The sequence below is a fragment of the Struthio camelus genome, chromosome 6, assembly GCF_040807025.1.
Source record: "Struthio camelus isolate bStrCam1 chromosome 6, bStrCam1.hap1, whole genome shotgun sequence".
In the NCBI taxonomy this organism is placed as follows: domain Eukaryota; kingdom Metazoa; phylum Chordata; class Aves; order Struthioniformes; family Struthionidae; genus Struthio; species Struthio camelus.
The window spans coordinates 12,711,740-12,737,127 of NC_090947.1; the positions used below are offsets into that span (position 1 = coordinate 12,711,740).

At 40.1% G+C, this 25,388-nt stretch overlaps 1 long non-coding RNA gene across 1 annotated transcript in view; it reads left to right on the forward strand.

Moving 5' to 3' along the window:
* The window catches only part of LOC138067625 (uncharacterized), a 123,247-nt gene that overhangs the window by 16,812 nt on the left and 81,047 nt on the right, over window positions 1-25,388 (forward strand). The window lies entirely within an intron of this gene.

A 25,388-nucleotide genomic window follows, 5' to 3' on the forward strand; every position in this document is an offset into this window, starting at 1 on the left:
ACAAGCAAAATGTTGCAGAGTTGATTTTCCTGCACTGAACTTCTGCCACTGATTTATTCTTTTTCCGTTCTGTGTAACTGTTGCTACCCGAATAAATTTGAGGGAGCCTAAAGGGAAGTATTCAGAGAGTATGTCTTGGAGATATGCCCTTACAGTTTTCTTTTGCATAATTAATATTACTTTTGTATTAATACCATGTTGAAGTTAATTGCTTGGGAAAGGTAATTGTAAACATTTTAATGCTTTCATATGCAGTAAGTGTAACCATCATTATATTTCACTACAACTTCATTAAAATTTAAGATATCTGAATATGCAGCTTGGCCAGGAATTTTGAGCTACAATGTTGAAGATGCTATTGCTACTTAGCCAGTTTTCGGTAGTTTTGTAAATATTTATAGTGGTATCTGACAAGATTTTCAAAGGTGAATAGTTATTTTGGGCTCTTTAACCTTCATATGGCTAATATTACTTACCCTGCAGCACTTGATTCTCAAAGGATGAACACTGCATTTCTGAAGAATCACATATTAAGGGAAAAACATACTTTGTTAAGTTTTGACACACAGAAATTTACAGTATTTAAAATTATTAACCATTCCAGAAAATGTGGGCTCTTTCTTGAGTCTGTTGGAGGTACCTCAAAAGTGTAAAAATTAGCACTTCAGGACTTGTGCATATCAATGGTAAAGAATCACACTGGAAGGAAGACATTTTTTTGAGAGTGAAACTGTCATTCCAGTGATTTCCGCACATTTCATCAAGAATGGTCTGCCTATATCTCACTGTTTCAAGTGAGCTGTTCCAACGAACCTCTTTCTTTAACTAGTGAGGCTGTTCCTGCAAATAACAGTAAGACAGAGGGAAACGAAACAAGTTGCTGACTTGTAGGTGGAAGTTAAATTTGGGAAAAGAAGCTGAATACTGCGGTGTCAGTATGTGGCGATGGTGATAATTGTGCAGTATGTGTCCAGTCTGCTTTCTTTTTCTACAGTAACACTGATTTCTGAATAATAACAACATTAATTCCATGCTGTTTTATGATTTGATTTGCAATGGAGTCTTCTGCCTCATTGAAGTCACTACAGATTTAGAGGGTAAAAAAATCGTGGGCATTAAATAGGATAAATAATAAATGATATTAGACAAATTATGTTGCTATTTTTGAAAAAATTATGAAAACTGTACATGAAAGGACTGCTAGAGATATTGTGTACTTAGATTTTAGCTCAACACTTGATAGTGATTCCCAGGAAATCGGATATGGCAAGTTAATTTACTTTGCTTCAAATATGAACAAGGCTGTGTAGGCTAAAGGAAGACCTGTCTAAAGCATCATAATTGAAGGACAATAGGTACACTGGGTTGTGTGTAGGTGTCTTTGGGGAAGCTGCATCTTAATGAACATTTTCATGAATGATATGGAAGGAAGAGTAAGCAGTATGGGAATGAAATTGCAAATGACATCAACTTATGAGAAGCCAGGACAAGGGATCAAAAAGAAAAAGAAAAAACAGAAAAAAAACCCAAAAGAAATGGAAAACAAAGGCAGAGAATAGCAAAATGAGACCGAGACTGGCAAATATATACTGATAAATTTGTGGAAAAGCACGCTTTGAAGAAGATAGCCAACCAGGAAAAACTGGAGAGCTCTCCGATAAATTCAGTACAGATTTTTAATGTTGTATGACAGTTGGAGAAATCATACAATTTGGGAGGTTTGCACAAAGACATGACGTCACAAAGGAGTGGCATTGCTGTACGGTCCCTTTCCTTCTCTCTCAACAATGCTGAACATACAGCATTTAATTTTGAGCACCAAACTACTGGAAAGATACAATTCCTAAAGAAGTGGTACAGCAAAGTCAGAATCAGGTTGCTTGAGAAATTGATTCATTAGAAAGCTTCAAATAGTATCAGAAGTATGCCCAAAAAATCTCAGAATGTGTTAATAGTCTAGAAATATTTGAAAGCATTCTGTGTGAGAACAAAATGCTTAGTATGTTCAAAGTTCTTATTTGCTGGTCTGGCAGGCAGTAAGTAATGTTGTCAAAAAACCCAGACTGATAGATGTCAGTGACTGTGCTAACCAGATATTTCCAGTATTTAATAGCGTTTCAGAATTATTTTCTTTTCTAGGTAGAATTATTTTTTCTAGGTAGCCTAGGATCAGCAGTTCTCCAGCTTTGCTTTCTGTGCCTTCCGCAGAAGGTTATTGCACCTCTGTGATTTCCACAATCTGAATACCCTCTTGCTTTCTGAGAGAGCAAATTTCCTGTGGGGTGGACACACTCACTGCACCTGTCCTGGAGGGAGATGTTGCTGGGAGCCAGTCAGAAAGGCCTGCTATAGTCTAATGGCTGGGATTGACAGGGGCAGGGCACATGATGTGGCCGTAAGATGGGGTGGAAGGTGGGCAGAAGAAGAGACGAGGACGCTCAGGGCTGCTGGGAGCTATAAGCCTGTCTCTGGAGACCCTCAAAGAGGTGTTGGATGGGCTCAGGGGTACTCATGGCTGCCCTGCCCTCCTCTCTCTGTGCCGCCTGCCCCCACCTCGCCCCTCCGCCAGGGCCTGATCATGGGGCCTAGCCCCTATGGCTGTCCCTGCTGCAGCTGAGAGCATCCCTCGGATGTATCCTGGCCCCATTCCTCATCTTGGCCCCACTCCAAGTATTCAGTGTATACCTGCCAGGAGATACTCAGCTCTGGCAGGTGGGGACAGAGGGGCATCGCGTCTTTGATTTTTGTTAGCCCCTAGACAAAAGCTTAGGAAGCAACTGGTTGCTAAAATGAGTTTCCTTCTCATCTAAAAAGTTTCCAGTAAACACAGATATTGACAAACTTATTTATGCTGTGCCTCATTGTTTGGGCATTTATTTACTGAGGACTGATTTTGTATCTCTTCTGAAATTGCACTGCTTGTGGCCTTAACCAGCTTCTGTCTAGCTACCTTGAACAACAGTAAGAATGAAGATTTATTTTTTGTAAAATATTTCGTTCGAAAAATTCCCACCAGTATCCATAAACGGATATTGTTGTTTCAAAGGAAATATAACAAGTATTATTATAACTACTAACAGGGGGTATTATGATGAGGAATTGAAGAGAGTTAAAAGTTATTTAAGAGGCATTATTTCAAGTATAGTTTTCTTCTGCATTCCAAAGCTACTACATTGAAAGCTACACATTGAAAAGCGGTGAGTACAATAGCAAACAGAGGTTTCTTGAAACTGTGCCCTCCTTGCTCATTTTTGAGAAGATCCTGGATTGGCATCGCTGGAGCCTGAGCTTGATATAATCATTCGCAGAACCAGGGTTGGCCAAGACAGATGTGGCATGCTCTTCTAACTTTACTGATGTAAATGGCTTCTGTTGGTAGTTCGTTTTCTCTCTCTGTCTATTCCCAGATATTCTCAAGCTATGTGACATGTGTTCTGCTACTCATTTATGTTCAGTATGCAGCTGTCGGGAGGACACCTTTCAGCTAAACTTTCTTGCATTTTTAGCTGCACTGCTGAGTGATCAAAATAATGTAAGATACGGACAGTAGACCCGCACCAGTGGTCATCAGTTTGATTTAATTAAACTGATGTATAGCTCAATTTATATTCCCAATATCAGCGACTGATATTTTTGGCAGTAGACATCTCCACTCAGAGTATTTATTCCTGTGGAAAGAGAAGAAGCAAAAGGAAATACTGAATCCAAATTTATGGCAGATCTGGAACCTATAGAGATTAATTAGTTACAACATATGAATAGTGCAAGTCTGCATCACCACCCCGATGAAGGTAGCTTTCTAGATAGAAGGATACTTAGTTTTATTTTAGTGAGAACATGTATTTTTTCTAGGCGATTTTACCTGGCTTCAACTCTGTCATCAGTAGTGTAAGTGACACCTCATTTGACCCCTAGAACATCAGTCTGCTTGGTTTCAAGTGCTCAAGAATAGAAATGGTGAATCTATTTAAAAGTAACAATTTTGAAATTTTTAAAGCATGTAGGGCCACATCTTTTATTGGTGCTACATGGCCCTGTGCTCCAGTATTAATATTTATGGGGAAATGCATAGCAGAAAGTTTCAGAATATTTCCTGTCACGTGGCAAAATGAAGACTACGAGTACAATAGATGTTTAGGTGTGCTTGTTTGTGGCTTTATATGCAATTACACATTTTTCACGAGGCACTGCAATAACTATTCATCTAGTCCTGGAGACATTGCTGCCGTTTTTTTTTTTTTTTTAACTTTTAAAATTGTGTTTCTTACCTCAGAAAACGTTGGGTTTCAACCCATAGAAGTTTCTGCAATTGATGGTCTTTTAAAATCCAGCCTTACTTGCTTTTTCACAGTTATATCTCTTTTTCTTTCTGACAGCCTGCTGGCAATACAGCTATGATGACACACAGTGTTTGATATCCCATACCTAAAGGACCTGCAGAATTCAGAAACTAGTCTAAATTAGGCTCACAGTTTTTAATGAATTTTGAATTATGCAGTTAATCTATTTGTGAGTTTTACAACTCTTTCATTCTGAAAGAAAAAAAAGGAAAGAAATGCAAACAGACAGTCAAAAGTGATATCTAGTTATAGGGCAACATGTGGTAGAATGCTGAGATTTTATTTTCTTCTGGAACTACTACCTCTTATAAAGCCCATCCATCATACGTAATGAGGGCTGTCAGGAATATTTAGCTGAGAAATAGCTACTTGATATGCTAATGGTGGTCCCTTAGTGAATTCATTTGGTTCTGCTGCCTGACATTAATGGTTTTCATAATCTAATGAATGATGTGTGTAATAGAGGTAAGACCACAGGGAATGACATTCTGAAACTAAGGGAAGTTCTATATATGTATTTTATAAGCATATACATTTTTTATATGTGTGTACCTATACACATACATATATATATAGTCACAGAGAGAACACAGAGTTGCTTTTGCAAGTTGGATAAAATAAGTACCAGCAGGAGAAACTATGTGGATGTAGCAAATCTTCAATATTAATATTTTAAACTCTAAATTCTAAAATTAATGTAATCCCAGGACAGCGTCAAATACCTAGTAATAAGCAGGAAGACTCCACTTCACTTTCACGACTCTTCCTTACTCTTACTTCACAAACTGAGACCTTTTCCCTAACTCCTGCCAATGACAGCCGCATCTCTTTGCCAGAGGGCTCCTAGTGACTGGGAAGAACCAAGAACTGCCTGTAAGTACCTGCAAATCTGGATCAAATCAGTCTCCCTGCTGCAAAAGTGCTAGTTATAGCGTTTGTTTGTCGTGCTGATCAATGCTTACAGTTCTCTAGTGCTGCCCTATCTTTCTATCTACCTGTTGTCTTTTATCTTACACCTTACCCAGGGTATTTGAAATGCATTTCTGCAGGTCACACACAACTCATGGAAAGATGTCGTTCTGTGCTTGTCTTTCTCTGAAACGGCTTTGGAGGAGACGAGGAATGGCTGACAGTGCAACCTAAGACGTTCAGGAGCTGCCGTTTTCCTCTTTGTCTATATTTGGTCAGCTATTTGTAGCTACACGCTATTGTGGCCGTCTTAGCCTGGCTAAAGAGACAGCGAAAGTAGGTTCCAGGACTGGTCTTCAGTCCCTGCTTCTAAAAACTCTTGGGTTGGAAATCTGTTTGTTCTTTGGGGTGAATATTATTTTATCAGGTAGTGATACTCCAAGTGCATGACAACTTCAGCTTGTAGACAGGATGCAAATGTTGTGGCTTTCAGTGTCCGCTCATTCTGTGCAAGTCACAAGTGTGGATATCTGCAGGGCTGAGGCTGTAATTTGCATAACATTCTACAAATTCCAGGCCAGTAATGCACACATTTCTCTGCAGCAAAAAATTCTGCTGGCTTATGCCTACAGAGCACCTGGCTGCGGTCTTGATCTTGCAACTACGTCTGAATGTTAATAGTTCCAGTGGATTAAGCAGGATAATAAAGATCTGCACTACAGCAGGTTGAGCATGCTGTAGGTTATAGCATACTCTCCTGTACAAAGAGGTTTGTTTAAAGCATTTGTATAGTATAGCTCCAGAAACTATTGCTCTATATTAGAGCGATCTGCTCTTCCTCTCCAGTCCTGATCTCTACATGAGAGTCTTAGCAGCCTCAGAGTAGTGTTGGAGGTGGAGTAGGTCCATACAGCTATGTCTCCTCTTAGCGATGCCGGAAAGAGAATTTACCGGTGCAATTCATCTGCACAGAGGAGCTAGCAGAAAAATATTAGCAGAGGACTAATGAAGGCCCATAATAATCTCAGAGACAAAAGCAAGAAGCTATTTGGGTTTACAAAGGATAGACCTTGCCAGTCAAACTCAAGTAGCGTTCTTGTGACAGAATTACGGCACTAGACACTGGGAGAGCAGAACACGGTTTGATTTTAATGCATTCTACATGTATCTGAAAATGTACTCCTAAAGCAGTTGGTTTGTGTATGGGCATGCAATGTATGTTGAAATCTGGAACAAAGATTAATTATTAAATGATAAAGCAGCAGTATACAGGCTGTTACAAGAATTTGTGCTTCTTGTGTTTGATCTCCTGTTATAGTACCTGCAGTACTTTTCATAATTGTAAAAGGACAGAAAAATAAAACTAACAAAATCTGTAATGACATTAATTTGTGAAGAGCTGCAAATATCAGAAATCCAAACCAAAGGAAAAAGAGCTCAAAGTATAGACCAAAAATAGCATGCAAGCCTTAGAAGCCCTAGAGCTGTAGAAAATGAAAGACAAGTGTATCTAGAGGAAATTAATAGGAAAGAGATTCAGTGGGAGGGAGAAACCTAGCAAAACATAGCGCTGCCAAAGCTCAGGGAGATAACAGATCAGAAATCAGAAATGATTTGGCAGTATAGCAGAAAAAAGTTGGAGAAGCCTGAATACAGAGTCATTATGCTACAGAGCAGGAAAATAAGATTCCCTTCTGCAGCTTTGTAGATGTAAGGTATCCCTTCATCAGAGATAAATGTATTGGCAAATTAAATAGAGTTCAAAAAGGAGCCATATAATCATTATTACAGTTGGAAGGTTTTACTTAGGAAGAAGAATTGCAAAACTGAGACATAGTTTGCTTGGGAGACAACAAGGGATGTTACAATTTAGGAATACCGAATATGTGAACAAAAATAGAAATGGATCATTTATCCAGAAATGTGAAGGCAGGCACAGAAATGTGAAAGCAGGAGACTAAGAAACAGTTATTGGGAAGATCTCCAAGCCGTTAAAATTTGTCAGTTATGAAATAAAGGAATCAACAGACGCCTCATGTTAATGGGAATACAGAGAATCTCCCACTAGATTATTCCTCATAGAGAATTTTACACTGCTTTATGCAGTCTTGCTGAGGCAGGGAAGGGAGCTAGATTGGAAATGGTCCAGCGGGTCTTTCCGTCTCACCTTCTGCAGGTGCTTGCAAACTATTTCTCTTGGTTTCTTCCCACAACTATTATTTTTAGGGGACTCGTGCAGATGTGGAGTCTGACTGCCCTGCTTACATTCTTTGAGGCCTACTTTATCAAAGTGACGGGACTGTCTTATTTTTAGCCACAGTGAACAGACGTGGTTTTTTAGGAGGCATTTTGTACAGCGAGATACCACTTGCTTCCAAAGGTACTCGTGTGTCCCTGGAACCTCTCAAAGAGTAGTCCTCATGTCTTTTGCGATTTACAACCTACCTTCTCCTTTACCTTTAGATTTTTAGAGTTGAGCAACAGTTGTTTCACAACACTTACAAGCATCCCAGACCCAAAATGGTACTTGGGCTCCTATTTCCTTTTTAGGTATCCAAGTCCTATAGAAATCAGGAGAGCAATTGGAAACATCTGTGGGCCTTTCCCCAGCGTTCTTAATTTACTGAATAATTGTGAAGGTTTCATGAAATACTATAGACTTACTTAAGTGTTACTTAAGTTAGTTAGATGACACATATTCCAGGTTACGGCCGCAGTTTACACATAGATAATGGCAACTGTATGCGCCTGCTTAAAAATGTGTAATAATCACTGTAACTCAAATTTATTGAAAATATTTAACTACTCCTTGGAAGACTTTTAAAGATCTTACTTGATTTTTTTTTGTCCTTCTGCCTGGAAGATGGTGCAGTAACAGATGACTCTACATCATATCGTCAATATTTTTGTTAAATTGGATTGAATGCTCTAATTTATACATCACATTTTGTCCCTGTTGAACTGATACTCAGGCTTATTATTTAATATCTTGTACAACTGAAAGAAACTGCAATAACTGGCACATGTATTCTTTTTTTCTCTTTCTGATAGAGCCAGTCTCAGTTAATTTGCTAAGGAAAGGCTGATCTGAAGAGATGCTTCCCCTGTGAGAGGCAGGGGAGCCAGGATCTCCCGCTGCAGGATCTGATCTTTGTAGGGAGTGGGAGTTTGTTACAGATTTTGGTCTTACAGGTAACACTAGGATCCAAGCTTTTCTGTGGGTTGGCATACCTCTTTCTACTTTAGTAGTGATTTAGGAAGAAGTCTTAAGTAACAGTGAAAGCAGATGGTAAGGCTCAGGTAACCCGCTTAAAAAATCTACAGGGCTGACTGAAGAAAAAAAGGTTCTGGAATAAAAAGTGCTGAACACGTCAGTACACAAATTTAAAGAGCAACCTGCAACAAATTCAGATAACTTGAAAGTCACACAACAATCCTCATGAGAAAAGCTAATAGAGATTGTATTTCCCCAGGTGAGATGCCCGGTTTATTTAAAGTTTAATAAACATAAGGGTGCAGTTCTATACCTCATAAGGGTATGCAATGAGGCCACTTCAGATCACCTGAAGTGAGCTGAGCAGTCACAGAGACTCTGCCGGCACTACCTGCTGTTGCTAAAAAATAAGCATATGCCCAAGGGACTTTACTCTGTGACGCTCCTATTGACTAGTTATTTTGTTTGATGTTCTGCTGCTCAGGATGGGATCTACATTCTCTTTTAGTGTAACAGCAGTGATTTCAACAGTAGATGGGGGCTGAATTTGTCCGAATATACGGAAGTTGCTTATGTGCTTTCTTCCTTAACTCCTCCTGTTGACCCATCCCCTCCTATTTCCTGATCATCCCCTAGCCACCTTTCCGTACTCCTCTCTCTTCTCTGCCTCTTTTGATAATTCATGTATGATTTTTCTCTCAGACTCCTTCCCACCCAACACATCATTTTTGTCCTTGCCTAGTTCTCCAGCTATTGCTCTTTCGTCCTTCTCTTTCACATGTAATACCAGCTAGCACATTAACTCCTGATTCAGCTGCTGCAAGGTTATTCAGCTGACTCAATGAATCTAAATTTTGCCAGCTCTTATTTCCTCAAATGCAGCTGCAAATATCATTTCCCTACTCTGCCCCTTCGATACTTCTCGTGTTGTATTTCTCTTTGTTTTAACTCTCCCCTTCATAAAAAAAGTAGATATTTGCTTATCTACATTCCTAGGCGCTTCATTACCTAACGCCATCCTATTTTTCAAGTACTTCGAAATACTGTCTCTAGCCTATGATACCAGCCTTCCTTTATCTTCTTGCTGAAGTCTCAAACAAACATGTCAATGTTTTCTCCCATGCTATCCCTATGGATTTGGAAAGAGTTCCTTATGAACAAGCCAAGATCTTATATTTATCTGAGTTGCCCTGTTCCATGATGCTTCCCAAAACCTGACATTAATTTTCCCAATGTGCAAAGACAGCTGCTTATTTTGCTGATGAAAACTGTTTTACCATGTATTTGTATTCTCCTTTGAAACGTTCATTCTCCTTAATGTTTTGATGATAAATGTTAGGCGGCAGCGTTTCTCTCTTTCTGATCTGTGTCGGTACCAAGTCAGCACAGTGTGATAATCGTCCAGACCGGTGTCCCTAGCTGCTGTGAGAAATCCAGATAATAAAATACATTTATTTCATCTGTGGTACAAAATGAATGGGTGCCAATCGATTTCATGTGAGGTTGTAAGTGGTCATTTTCTTTTTCCTAAACTGGACACATCCGAGCTATTTCTTTCCATAATTTCCAGTATTTCCTTGCTATTACTTTTGCAGGCTATTACAATTGCCAGTTGTAATCTAAGCAGAATGATCTCCCAGTTCCATTATTTATTGTAGGATTATGTTAACAGGTGAAGTCCTTTTTCCCCAAACATGCATAAAACAGACTCATTTATGATGAAATTTAGGTACAGTCTAAAAAGGCATAGCTAGTTCATACTGTAACATATATTATGTGTCAGAGGGGGAAAATGTAAGTCTTGGTATTTGCTTTAAATTCAGATTATTACATAAAATACACGGCGCTTCGTCACTGGAGGGCTACACAGGGAAACAGTCATTGCCGTATACACTTTGCACTCGCACTGCCAAAGTGTCACGTGTAGGCGATAGAAACAGTAAGTCCCCTACGCTGCATTCATGAAATCATTCCCTAATATAACTTAAATGACCAGATGATCTCCAGAGGTCCCTTCCAACCTCAACTGTGGTGTGATTCTGTGAAAAATTTAGTAATACTCAGTGATGCAGAGGTATGTAGGAGAGACTCCTAAGTTTTGTGAGTAAGTAGGTAATATGGGGAGGGGGGAGGGTGTGTGAGTGAGTGTGGAGGGCTCATACCTATGTCTCCATCTAAAGTGCTGGGGAGTATAGCAAATCGAGTAGATGAGGAAGACGGTGTGAAGGCTGCAGAGGAGTAGATGGCACCTGTGGGATGAACAGTGTGAGGTGGTTGCATAGAGCTGCAGGCGGCAGCCCTGCTGTACATCTGTTAGTACCAGTTATTGTCAGATTTTTGAGAAGAGAAAGCCTTTCCACAACCCCAATGCTTTTGTGCTGCTTATATTTACATACTCCATTTTTATGCTTTATTATGTGCCACTGTAAACCTACATAAAACTGTTCCAGCAAATCAGGCCATACTTCTGTATTATTTCAGTCTTGTCTTTCTACTGTTAAGAGTTGACAGAGGGCTTGATATTAAATGCCATTGTGGTGCAGTCTGACAAAAACAACATCCTCATAAAAACACCTCTAGGTCTCACAAATCTTTTATGTTTATAAATGAGAAAACATGATCCTCCCACCTGTCCTCTCAATACTGCTGCTTTAGACAGTAGCTGGGACTGCAGGCCAGGCTGCTGTTGAGGAAGTCCTCCAAACCAAGAGCCAGCAGGACCTCCATATGCTGGACTCCCTGTTCACCTTCAGAGATGCTCAGATTCCATCCTTTTTACAAGTAGCTGGTCATATTTTTATTTCATTTTATTTGTTTTTAATTTGGATACGAGATTCAAGACAGACCTCTGAAATCCAGGTTTAACTGAAACCTCATTATGTGTAGTGTTTCTGTACAGTATAGCGGGGATACTATCCAAACAACTTAGCCTCTTGTGTCTGTGAATTTGTGTCAACCCCTTCATAGCATGTAATAACATAAATAATCACTGTACTTCCAACCACTCCGGAAGAAACAACAGGCTGTGGGAGAGCCTTGTGATTAACTGTGATTTTCCCAAGGTCTTAGCAGGGACGGAGAGCACCCACTGACTGATTTATTGTGGCACTTGCCATGGATGAGGAAATAAATGAGAGAATATTTTCCAGTATATGAGTACAGAGGATGTAAAAATTAGGGTGCTCTGCATGCATCTTATCAACTGTTGTGGGAGTTACATGCCAGACCACTGGCTGGAAATGATACTGAGAGCTGACCCTGAAACCTTGAAGACTCCCAGTAAGCCCTCACTGAGAATGAGAACTCTCATTCTCAGGATCTGGATCAGTTTTGTTGGTTATTTTATTCACATAATTGAAATTTATTTAGTAAGTCATTGAAGATGTCTTTTTGGTACTCATTTGGTACTCATGTTTAACTGCATGCAGCTGAGAACATATTTCTGTTGTGTGATCTTAAGAGAGAGGTAGGCAAGTGATGCTTGCCAACAGTAAGTGAATCACTGATTACATTCGTATGCATTGATCTAAAATACACTCTTTGGGTGAAGTTGATTGAGCCATTTCTTTTAAGGTAGACTTTAGCACTCTTAATGCCTTTTTAATTCACCGCTGAATATACTCAAAGAGTATTGCATTCATCTCTGGTATAGGCAGATTGCTTTCCACTGGGCCAAAATCCAAAACTAGCATAAATCAGCAAGGCTGCTTACAAACTTCTGCAGAGCTTTGCTGCTTTATATTGGCTGATTGATGATTTGGTTTGTTGACTTCCTCAGCTTTCTCAGCCTCTCCTCATATGAGAGATGTTCCAGTTCCTTAATTGTCTTTGTGACCCTTTGCTGGACTCTCTTCAATATACCCCTGTCTAATTTATACTGGGGAGCCCAGCACTGGACACAGCAGTACAGATATGTCTCACCAATGCTGTGGGGAGAGGAAGGATCACCTCCCTCAACCTCCTGGCAGTGCTCTGCCCAACGAAGCTCAGGGTGCCCGAGGGTATACCACTGGTCGTCTTTGCCCGAGGGTATACCACTGGTCGTCTTTGCCACAAGGGCACCTAGTTGTCCACTAGGATCCCCAGGTCCTTCTCTGCAAATCTGCTCTTGAGTTGGTTAAGGCCCCAGTGTGTACTGGTGCGCGGAGTCATAGCTATTCTTTCTGTTTCAAGAAGAAAAGATTCCCAGGCATAAGGAATTTTAACTTCTCTCTCCAGAAATGATGCAACAAGAAAGCTTTGCTCCACAATGGTTACTGCAATAACCCTACAGTTATCTGCTTTTCTGCCTACAGGAGCACACCACAGTGCTGTCACTGCAGGTACTGCTAAGTATAGTGGGATGTAGAGGGCACAGTGGTTTCAGGGTAAGGCACCGGTCTGGCGCTCTGTAGATCTGGGCTAAACTTCCAGTTCCCTGTTGTATAACCTTGATCATAACCTGACACTGGAAGAGTGACCGTGCAGAGAGACCTCAGCAGGCTTGAATACAGAACCAACAAGAATTGCCTGGGTTTCAACAAAATTTGAAGTCCTGCACCTGGGACAGAATAATTGCAAGCAGCAGCATAGGCTGGGGAGCAGCTCTGCTGAAATGGCCTTGGGCATGCTGGGGACGCTGGGGGTCAGCAAGATGAAAATGAGCCAGCAGTGCACCCTGGCAGCGGTGAACCCAAGCCATGTCCTGGGCTGCACCAGCTCAAGGGCCGCAACTATTCCAGTCCACTCAGCACCCATCTGGAACATAATGTCCAGTTTTGGTGTCTCCAGTTCAAGAGAGACATTGCAAAACTGAAGAGGGTACAGTGAAGGGCCACAAAGATGATCAGAGGGTTAGAGAACTTAACGTATGAAGAAAGGTTTGTTCAGCCTAGGGAAGAGAAGGCTTCTGGGAATTCAGTCCCAGTCTTCTGATCGCTGAAAGGTAGTTATTCCTGGAGGATGGAGGTATTTGATTCGCAGGGGTGCCTGGTGACAGGACACTAGGCAAAAAATGCAAGTTGCTTTAGGGGAAATTCTATCTAGATATAAGAAAAAAGTCCTCCACTGTGAGAACAATTTTTAATTTTTAATTTTTTTTTAGACATATGAGTTTATGGAGAGAAGAAAAAGCTCCTCGAGGCCAGGGAGGCAGTAGTTACAGTTAAAACTGAGGATTGAAACACAGGCAGATTGCCAAAACTCTGCTCATAGAAGAGGAGTCAGTCAATCCCAGGGTTTGCTCGGTTGTGGTAATTCTGCTAACTCTCTTAAAAAGAAGGGGAAAACCACCATTCTGAAAGCAACTGGTAAAAGACTATGAGTTTGACCCAGTATTTAGAGCCAGCGTGCTGGAACAAACAGGTAAGCGCGCTGAGGGATATATTTACAAAGCAGTAAGTGGGAGGTACATACAAAAATCTCATCAACAAATAGTTGATATGTACAGTCTTTGGAATACCAAAGGGATAGGCAGCCCTCACTCTGGTTTCTTTCTGCAGTCAGTCAGAAGACTTAGTATTTCTTAAATCCAGAATTGTCCTTTTAGAGTTATTTCATACATGATTAGTTTTCTAATTTTTTTTTTTTTGATGTTTGCTGCAGTGGAAAACTTCATTGTACGCAAGTGGACAACACAGATCCAACCATTTCTGTACATGTGAAACACTGCAAGGTGCTAGCAAACTTCAGAAAAACTGCTGCAGTGCCTGCCCTTCCCCCATCACTCAGCAGGCTAAAATATAAAGCTCCACTGAGGAGATGAAAAATAAGAGCTATACCTGATAGTAATAAGAATGAGAGCTAGTCCAGACATGAACAAATGTTGACACAGCTAGTGTGAAGAAAATGCACTTTTACAAAAGAAGTGTCATATATGGTTTCAGAAAGCAAACAAGGAAACAAAACTAACAGCTCAGAATATGAATTTGTTACTGCATTCACAGCATTATTGTGTGGCTTCCTAAACTAATTTGTTGTTACCTGATGAAGAGAGAAGGGAAAAAGCCCTGTCTCCGGCATGTCACCTTTCATTAAAATTGTGTTTGTCTGAGATTTTGTTATTTGCGGTTGCTCATCTGTTAAATTAGAAGTTTTAATTCTTCACAGTTTGTCACCTTTTTAATTCCGGTCTGTTGACACACACTTTCCTGCAATGCAGAAAAGGTTGAAAATGAAATTTAAAAGAACATTAGCTGAAGAGAGGATAGCTTAGTAAAGCATTGCTTCTTTGCGTTTTCTCAGTATATGTAAGACGAGTCTGGGAGTCTCCGGTAAATGGATACCTGTGGCTATTACCATTATGACATTCTACATGTTTCTAGGTAATGAATCATTTCCGTTTTAAGAAAACCCAGGGTCTTATGTTTGAAAGTAGAGGGAATTGTGGGGTTTGACTTAATAACTTTGCCACATAGGTCATACTTTAAAACTCTATTTATATAAAGGGATGGAGTACACACGGAAAAGTACTGTCTGTCACGTTTGCCTTTCAGGGATACAGCATGGCCCCGTGTGCAAGTAGAAGGGAATTGTGCTTCCGCTGCTTTTCTGTGTGCAAGTAGAAGGGACTGGTGCTTCCGCTGCTTTTCTTTCTGCTAAGTTTTTCAGGAGCGAGTGGCAGCCAACTGGTACGACTGCCTGTCTGTTTTACGCAGCCTGGTATTTTCTTACTACCGTTCAGCAGCTCTGGACATGGGTTGGAGTTATGGCTTAATACAAGAGTGTTGTATGAATTCTTCTTGCTTTGCACAAAGGAACTATTGCACTATAAAAGTGCAAACTCTTGGAAGTACTGGAATGAATGTACTCCAGTAATATAAGTGTTCTGTCTGGTGGCAGGTGAAAATTTAAGACTTGGATTTCACTCTCTCGCTGGAGTACAGCTATACTTGAAAGAGCTAGTCAAATCTGGGAAAGAAGTGTGAGCTTTCTCACCACCAGATGGTGAATCTCAAAAGGAGATTGCCTGTAAGCAGTCACCCTTGAGGCACTAACTTTCCTAGATGGCTATGGACACAACTACTGCAAAAACAATTCTTTCAAGATTACGACCAAGCTTCCCAAATCGGGGGCATTGATTTGCTCTTGGCTGCCATTTTGCATTTTTTTCAGCTGCAGTGAGAATCACTAGGAACGTATCTGAAGGATAAAAAAAAGCCTTTCAGTTCTGAAGTGCTTTTCTGACTATGAAAAAGGTACGTCATCTATTGAGTTGCAGCATATTTATAAAGGTAGGTCTGCTAAATGGGTTTGCATAAGGTTACTGCATTTCCGAAAGAAATGTTCATGCAATTTGGGCAAGTGAAAATAGTATATAACTGCTACAGACCACACCAAACCAGAGAGAACCCTAGCCCCCTTTTCTTTTAGCATAGGCCATCTGGCTGTATTGTTTCATCTCATCGTCTTCCAACTTCTATGATTCTGTTGGTGAAATTTAACAAAACACTGTTTCCTGATAAGAAAGACTCGTTTCTGAAAGTCGGTCTAAAGCTCCTTCCTTATATCTTTTCATTAAGGCTAGAGAAAGAAAAATAATCCCATTCAGAAATAGGTTTCAGCTAGCTAGATAACCAAATGCTTAGATGTGTGAAGTAATTACAGGAAATACAGCTTGTGGGTATAATAGAAAGTCTGATCTCACTGTAGATACAGCAGTGCAGGTATGGGGCAAAAATACAGCGCTGCTTCTAACAGCATGACATATGTGGGGAGAAAGATGGGAGAAAAGATGAAGTAAATGAGAAAAAAAAAAAGAGTTCTGTAATAAAGTGGATGACACTGACAGGAAAGGGAAACGTAACCTGAAGTGCCATAGCCGTCCCTAGTCCTTGAGCACCTTGTCCTTTATCCACAGGATAGATGCAGTGGATGGAAAATTCTCATTGTAGCCAATGTGAATCCTGAGCATTCTCTCAGAATACAAGAAGAATGAGAGAAAAAAGAGACCTAGGGACCTCGCTTAAACACAGAAATTGCAGCAATTTAGAAGGGTGATGGTTTTCTCTACCTAATCAGGGGAAAACTTGATCTGTGTAAATTTCTGTTTGGAAGCTTGTTCCAGTTCAGTGAAACTGATGTAGCTCCCACCTTTAGATGACACATAACTTTGCGTATGGCTCAGGTCTGTCTGTTCTTTGTCCGTTAGACGGACAGAACTCTCACTGATGCAACAGGAATTTCCCTTGAAGAAAAAACTGAGACACTCTACAGTGAGCTTAATAAAAAACCCTGTGTACAACAGAGCCACATGGAATAGAGCATTTTGTCTTTTTTGGTACTTAGATGTCCAGATTTTTTTTTTTCCAGAGTTTCATCTGGTTTTGAGATGGGGTTAGACTGAATAAGTACTAGGAGTGGGTGTACAAAAGTATATTATCTTAACCATAGCTAATGTGGAATTTAATAATGGTAGTGTGCTAATACAAGCAATCAGTTCCATGATGCAATTCATTGTAAAGCTACTTCTGACTTAATTGCTGTTATGCTTCATCTTTCATAAGGAAAGATCAGATTACCTCCCTAAAATACATGTTTCTGACAAATAAAGAATGGGTCATGTTCACCAGCTGCAATGCAAATTACTTACAAACAGCTGTGCTCAAAATGCCCACTCTATTTCAGAATGTATATAATGTGTGGCAGTGGGTAGCCAACAACTACCCAGATGTGCTCACATTAAAAAAAAAAGAAAAAAGAAAAAGAAAAAAAAAATCTACGGTGGTGGGAAAAGCAATAATCTTCTCCTTTTATGAATTTGAAGTGAGGAAACAAAATCGTAAGATATTTGAGATGGATTCATTTTTATAGATTGATTGCAAATTATTCCTTTTTGCTTCACTTTCAAAGCTGATATATCGCAGTCTGAAGGAAGAGGTAGTGATTAAAATGTGTAAATAAAATAAGGGGGATATTACCAATTTTGGAAGAGTTTCTTGGACTTGCTGTACAAATGAGGTTCAAAATGTTCATTCAACAATCTACTTTGTAATCACAGGGAAGGGATTGTTACGTTTCCCATATGGTGGCTTGAGTCCCTTCTTTACTCTCTTACTAAGCTAGCAGAGTGGCAGTATATTCTTCGGTGATAAATTTCATCACCCTGATCTTGATGTTTTCCGTAATGTTTAAATAAAACCAGAGTTTCAATATGTGGTTTCTTAAATGGTTAGACTATATAATGTATTTTAATTTTAATATGACTATGATTATGCCACAGTGCTGATATGATTAAACAAGAAGCTTCTCCTATGACTCCTGCTTTTATTTTTTTGTTCAGATTTAAAATAATAAATGATGCTTATCCAAGACCCTAGGCACCGTAACACATCGTTAATATTACAATAAAATCTCAGCAGTATTAAACTAATCACTCAGTCGGACAGACTCCTACAGAGATTCCTTCTCATTCTTTTGTTGTGGGAAGAAAATCCTCAACCCTGCCCAAAAACATTCTGTAACAAAAATTTGAAGTCACTCAAATTAGAGATAACTCAAAGCATGGAGAGGAAGTGATTTTAGAAACATAAACTTTTACAGAAGATGGCTTGCTGCACATTCCCCTGTTATTTATGAGGAGGAGTAGGGCACTTTGGGTCCTAGTTGTCCACTATCTAATACTTGCATTTTCCTTCGGATTGGCAACTTGGATAGGTCTTTTTCAGGACAGTGAGCTAACTGGTGACTTGCAGTGGTTGTGGCTGTTCCCCCATTTGTGGACGTTTGTGTAAATAGATGTTGGAGCATATATGCAGTGTTATGTCCTTGTTATGTTTCAGTGGTCTAGTGTGGTGGTGGTAACAACACCCTGTGCAAATGATCCCATGCATCTCACAACTTAGTATATGTTTTAGATAAATTTATTATTTGAATTTCATTATACAATTCATTAAAAAGGGTGACTCATTTGGGGGGTTTTAAACCTAATCAAGCGTATTCGTCTCTTTTTGGTTCTATGAAACGCGAAAAATGCAGTCAAACTTAAAAGAGAATTTCATAGGCAAATTTGTCAAATCTTTGGATGCCTTGCTAATGAGAGGAGAAAATGAAAGAATATTTGCATTTATTTCAGTGATAGACATATACAGTAGCTTTTCCTTTTTACTAATAAGTAAGTTTGTCATGGAGGCTCAGTCTGTATTTTAGTTGACCCTTTAAACTGTCAAGATTGTATCTTTAAGGGGGAAGCACAGATAACTCTCAAAGATCTTTATGCGTCTTCTTGAATGACGTATGTTGCTTTTATATGAGTCCATCAGTTTAGCTGAAATGTTTTCAGTAGTTGCTGCAACGAAGAAAATTATGTCATAAGGATATGAAGCTAGTCTCATCCTTTTCCTAAGTTGATACCTTAATGAAGACTCCTCTAAAATAAGGGTAGCATTTGTGTAGTGCTTTGCACAACCAAAGCACTCTAGTAGGACAGGACATGTTGCATGTACTAATTTTCACAAGCTAGGCTTATTCCATCTTTTTCTCTAATTTCCAGATAATTGTCTGAATCAGAGATGAAAAGAAAAGGGAAATCTGTAAAATCTATGGCAAAACCAAGTTTGCATTTCAGTCGTATCCCTTAAACGTGTAGGCAGGCCACCACATTGCATTGCCCTGTGGGAACAATTTAAATAACTGAAAAAACGAAGGAAGGAGTTTCTGCTGCAGACAAGCAGGGTATTCATTAGGGATTGCCTCAAGTCCATGACACCTCATGTCTTTTCCGAATACCTCTTTGGACTTCATTCAGGTGAGAAGGTAGGAGGATGAGTTTTAGTATCGGCCTTGTGAAAGAGGACAGAAGAAAACCCAGAAAAAAACAATGCTCTTCATTTTGAGTTAGCCTATCCACGTCCTGTCCCTTGGCCCTAAACAAGGAGGAAGCAGATCTAGGGACCCACGTGGTGGTGCTCATATTTCATTCCTGATACTTCCAGTCCGTATCTGGTTCCTCCAGAGACTGTCTTCTCTCAACACAGGCTAAGCCAGAGTTGTTTTGTTAATCATAATCATCGCTAATTTCCTTTCCTGCTGATAGCTGCATGGTGGTTTTGCTGCTGTCACTCTCTAGTAATGAAATGTCATTGCAGGTGGTACAAAACGTGGCAAAGTTAAACAGTTGGGGACAAATGCTCTTCTCAGTGGCGGCAGCTCAGTGGCATGGATTAATTTGAGAGGAAATGCTTCCCATTTTCTTGAGGAGGTTCTCTTTTACTCTTGACTCTTCTAAGGTTGTTGCATAAATAGCCTGGTTGGTCTTTCTGTGGAGGATATCACAGATGTCCTTCTGTGTCTGGCTTACTGTATCTGACTAACATGTTATGTTATAGTCGATGAAATCTTCTTGTAAAGGAGTTGAAAGCAACTCAATCTGCTCAATCTTGGCCAGCTGCGCCCTGAAAATAGATGAGATAACTTACTTTGCCACCCCCTTTCTCTTCCCTGTCTTATGAGAGTAAAGCACAGGAGCACAGGAGGAGCTGTACTCTGAGTAGCAGTTACTTCCCAGATTATCTTCTTATGTGCCAGACACCTTATCTGCACTGAATCTAATAGATCAGTTCAGCCCTTAGAGGGTAATTTCAGTTAACAGATGAATTCAAGGCAACCACAATCTTGTCATGGAAAACTAGAACACAGGGGGGGAAAAAAAAAAGGAAGAAGAGAGGAAAAAAATAAACTAATTTGTCATTAAAGTTGCAAAACAAGCATTAAACAGCAATATTATTATAATATTAATTATCTCATCTCAAATGATTTCCTAAAGTATTTAATTTCTGAAGGAGTCCTTCATATGGCAAGCAATGTTTTAGAAGAATTCACTACACAGTACTTTTATCATGGTCACCACAGCCCAGAGGTATTTCAAGTGAATTTCGAGTGCTGGATCATCATGGCAGCGGTGGGAATAATATACCAAGGGACTCCATTTCCTCAGCAATATCGCTCAGTGGCTTCTGAGTAGAGAGAATGTGCTTCTGATGATGCTGGGGAAGCCTCCTGGGCCATTTTATGGAGCCATTGCACTCAGTCTATGCTTAGAAAATTATTGCTATCTTGCAAGGCAAATAAAACCGGGAAAAAGTTTATAGTGAGACAATATATCTTTTTTTCCAGTCTTCTATGCAGATCAATACAAACAGTTCAAGTTGATTGAATGTTGTAATTTTTTGACCGATTCTCTTCAAAGGCATAAAACATAATACACTGAGAGAGTCACCCAATCTTGCTGTAAATGTCAACTTTTTTTTTTTTTTTGTAATGCATTAATTAATCACGCAGTCTGGTTGGTATGTAGGAGCCATTATTTACATTCCCATTTGCAAAATGTGTGGTAGCTTGTTAGATAAGTTCATATTTCATAACTTTTCCAAAGTTTCATCTTGTTGGCAGCAGAGCTTGATAGTCCACTTTCTATATCCTCCTTAGGTCAGAGATTATAACCTTCCTAGAAAATGCATTCTGCACAATAGCTAGGGTCTATAATGTTGTAGAAACAGTACTGTATATTCCACAGAATCTAGCAAATCCAGAATCTTGTCTTTAAAATATTAGTGAAAAGGCTTAAAAAAAAAAAAAAAAGACATGGGGATATTTGAGAAGCGGTGGTGTGGTGTTTAGTTTGATTAGCGCTTTTCCTTGTCAGAGGAACATAGAAGAACATATATAGAGAAAAATGTCTTCAGAAAGTCCCTTGGCTCTTAAATATGAGGCAAGTGAAGGAGGTGTAAAACAAAGTGAAAAGAGTGAACCTAGTGGATATTTTGGCCATTGTCAAAAACTTTAGGTGTTCTGAAGAGCAGATTAACAAACATTAGTAAGTAATGCCATAGGCATGGTTGAGCCAGCTTTGGGGAAGAAATGGGGCTAGAAGATCTCTTGAAGTCTCTTCCAGACCCATTTCCTATAATTCTATTCTACCTTCTAGACTCAGACCCCATATTTATTAATTAGGGTTTCAGATATTTGAACTGTTTAATTACCTACACCCTGATTTAAGGAGGAAATAGTTTCTAGGCTGCATGTTTATTTATTAGGCCCTTTTCATCAAGCCCTTGCATAGTAAGATATGGTTGGCAGAAAGACAGGTAGGAGTTTTTGACTAGGCGAAATATGTGGCCATATACTGAGCAGAGTAAATATATGGCTACTGACAAGGTCCCCATCCAGAGTCCCCACTCCAAAACTTTACTGGTGAAATTTTTTTTGTTTCAGTGGTTCCATTTCAACGGCTCTAGGAACCAGTTATTATGGACAAGCATATTTTATCTTCTCCATATCTGTTAAGAAGCTTTTAGGTCAAGTTCAAGCTCTTCCTAGCTATGTCTCTACTCCTAGGAAAGGAAGTTCCTCTTCATTCTTCTGATTATCTCCCAGTCTTTGCACCAATTTGATACTGCTAACGACAACTCTTTTGGGGTTATCTGGGTTCACAATAGCTTTCCTGTTGTGACCATTTCAAGGAAAAGATGCTTTCCTCACTACAGCACCCGCCAGATCAAATCCTGCATGAGACTGCATCTGCGTCATGATTATTTGTTTACACTGTGGACTTTTTCCAAAGCTGAACCTTTGGACTTCTGAATCACTGGACTATTTTTGATATTTAGAAAAATATATTTAGCCAAGTGGAGTTATATCTGGGGTAGTTTTCAGAAGATACTGTGCAGTTTCCATGTCTTTGGATAGTGTGCTCTACCTCTTTTGGGAGGATCAGACACTGTGACCTCTCCAAGACCAAGCAATGTGGCAGCACTTCAGGCAATGTCCTACTTCCTTAGAAAATATTCCATTAAAAATCTTAGTTAAAAGCCTCAATTAAAAGCTTTCGGGAACAAATGTACCTTGCGTGGCCCCCTGAAGCCTGATGAAGCACCCACTAGAGTGATTTGCAGCTCAGGGATGCAGAAGCATCGCAGTGGATGTTAATTGTCATCATGGCAGAGTCTCTTCTTTTTTTGTCCTGGTTTACATTTTATGGGCAATGAACCACAGGAAATAACTGCTACTGATTATAACGGAAATGCTGAAACCTCTTACATTGTGGCATCAGACAGGAGCAGCACTGCTGTAATTACTATGTTAATGATCAAGTAATATTTAAGTACTCCTGTGCGATTTTCTAGTATTTTTTAGTACTCATCTCTAACGTCCTGCAGAGGGTTTAAGAGCTGTTGCCGTTCTCCTGCTGGGTTCCCATGCAGAGAGTTTGATAGCTGCTGCTAGCCCCGGTTAGGTCTCACAGCGGGGACCGGGACTCCTGTTGCTACACTGCTCTTCTTCTCATGCATCGTGTTGAGGAGTTGCCCGTAATCCCCTCTAAGAGCCTCTTAGATCCCACTGTAGGGGTCTAAAGAAGCACCAGTGCTGTGATTAGTTCAGGGTTTTTATAGGAGACTGAAAGTTTCTTATTATTCCCTTGTCTGAGTCCTTTTATACCGAAGGCAGGGTTAGGAGATAAAAGGCAAGGAATCAGTAAGGCCAATTTTGGAAAGGTAATCATGGAAGACATGTATCCATACTTCTGAAGTTTTGCTACGCCGCATGCAGTTCTTGACACATCTTTCACAAACTAGCAGCCACTGATTTTTAATGAAGTGTATCAGTGTATCTGGGTACTTTCTGTTGGGAAAAATAGAAGGCAATTGTGATTTGAGTCTGACAACTAACTCCCTACAATGTCTGCCCCAGAGCTTCCTTAACACCAACGGTCCTTCACCTAGCTGACAGCTTTGAGCCAGAGGCTAATAATTATTTACTGGGAAAGCAAGCATTATAATCATGTTACTGAAAACTTTTTTATTCCAAGTTGCTGAAAGTGGAAAGCTGCAGATATTGTGGTTTTGGATTCTATTTTTTCTATTGTTTTTATTTAAAGCAGCCCTTCTCAGGTCTAGTAGTGCAACGGTATGTTTGTAAATCTCCAGAGTAAGTTTACAATTAGATCACAAGTTAAGGAAGTTTACTTTTAAATCAGTGCTGTAAAGTCTTAGACTTGCTTCTTGTATTTTTCTTGCTCCTTATCGCCAGTGGCAGAAGTAGAGAGTCAATGGTGACCTTGTCAAGCCTGTCAGACCCCAGGGAAGGTGGGCAAGAACCTCTTCTGCTGTCCAGAACATGTATTACTGTTGGTCACCATCCCTTTCGCAGTAGCCACCAGAACATAAAATGATCTATTCTTCCATTGTGGTATTATTTGACTGGAAAGAGTAACTCCAAAATTTCTGCATGTGATAATTATTCCTTTGGGTGTTTCTTTGTATTGTGCCTATTCTACCTGGGGTAATTTTGTGAGTCAGAAGCGTTATGTGAGGTCAGAGCAACCCTTGTCACTTGAGAGCGGAGCTTAACTGCAGAGGCGGTCGATCCAAACCGTTTCCATTCCCTGTGTGCTCTGTAAATGTCCCTAATACATGACCTGTTTCTCAGGATCTGTTAGGCAAGCCCAGAGGTTGGCTGCCTGTGACTACCTGCACGAGAGCAAGAGTAAAGGAGGAGAGCTGCAACTTATCGTTTTTACCTGTTTTAAAGGAAATCATGACAGCCCTATTAGTGAGCCATGATACCTGGCAGAGCCTGATGCTCTGATTCTGGTAGGGCAATAAAAACATGGGACAAAATGGCAATCCTTTGCTTGCTCGCAGTAGGAAAAAACAGATAGATGCAAACAGGGAACCTGGAGCAAAGTGAAGCAAGGAGACAGTTTGTGACAGAGGCAGCAATCTCAGAGCTTTCACATTTGATCGTTGTGCACACAAACTTGACAGCGTGACAAGAGATTTTAAGGAGCAAGCCAATTGCCTGTCCCTCCAGTGAGCAGTCTCAGGGGGATTTGTCGCTAATTAACATTAACTGGAAATACACTTTGCAAGATGCTCTGCAGCATTTCTGCCCTCCTTCTTCCTCTGCAACTCTTCTGTCCCTGTTGGGTGCAGCCATCACGTGGACTAACCTTGGAGGTACCCAGGTACACAAACCAGGCCCTGGACAGGGAGTGGGGAGCAGAGATCCCCTCATGTGAAATGAGAACAAAAGGCAGAGAAGAAAACAAAGTGACAGAATTACAGGGTGAGTCAGAAGGATCAATAACATTAACACCAACGTGGGAAAGAAAGAAAGGAAGGAAGAATCAATAAGAATAATACGTAGGCTTGAAGTTTAAGAGCAGAAGGAGGTTAACTGAGCAGTTCAGGTGCTTAGTGAGAAAAGAATCTAACAGGCTTTCTTAATGCCTTGTATCTGTGAAAGACTGGAAACCTGTACTTTAATAGTTCAGCAAGGATAGTTACTATGTACCTAAGCCGCAGGGGAGAAAAATTGTTCTGCGGCCAGGAAGCGCTGATCAGACTTCTACTGTTCCTGCTCAAATTCGGCAGATAAACAGCTCCACCACGTTACACTTTCTTTGTTGTATAAAGTTGCTGGAAGAGTATCTGGTTTGTATCATCCATACATCTGGCTATGGCTGTGCCTACTTTTATCCAAATTCCTTACGTGTGTTCGGTGAAACAGCATTGTACTAGACTTTTGACATGTCACGCTACTGGGCAAAGACACCCTTTCTGATTGTCCTCTTCACAGATGTTAGGTGTGTAGAGCTTGGCCTCTCCTCCACAGGCTGAGGGAAGAGCACATGCTTAGGGGGAAAAGTATCCCCAAAAACCAGATGACCAGAACACTAGACCACAGCCAAGATACTTTTGATATTTTCTCACAGCCAGGTAAAAAATAATTGGAGGACAACTATTTCAAGATGATAAACAACAAGCTGAATTTGCTTTGCTGCATATGGTAATAGGCATTTTAATTCCCCTGATAACAGACAGTGGATTTCATGGCCAACTCTTTTTTAGTGTTACTAGATGCTTTCCCCATAAATGCCAGTTCAACAATAGGATTCTTAACTGCCAGTCTGTAATCGTGTCACTGATTTTTATTTTGAATCATTATTC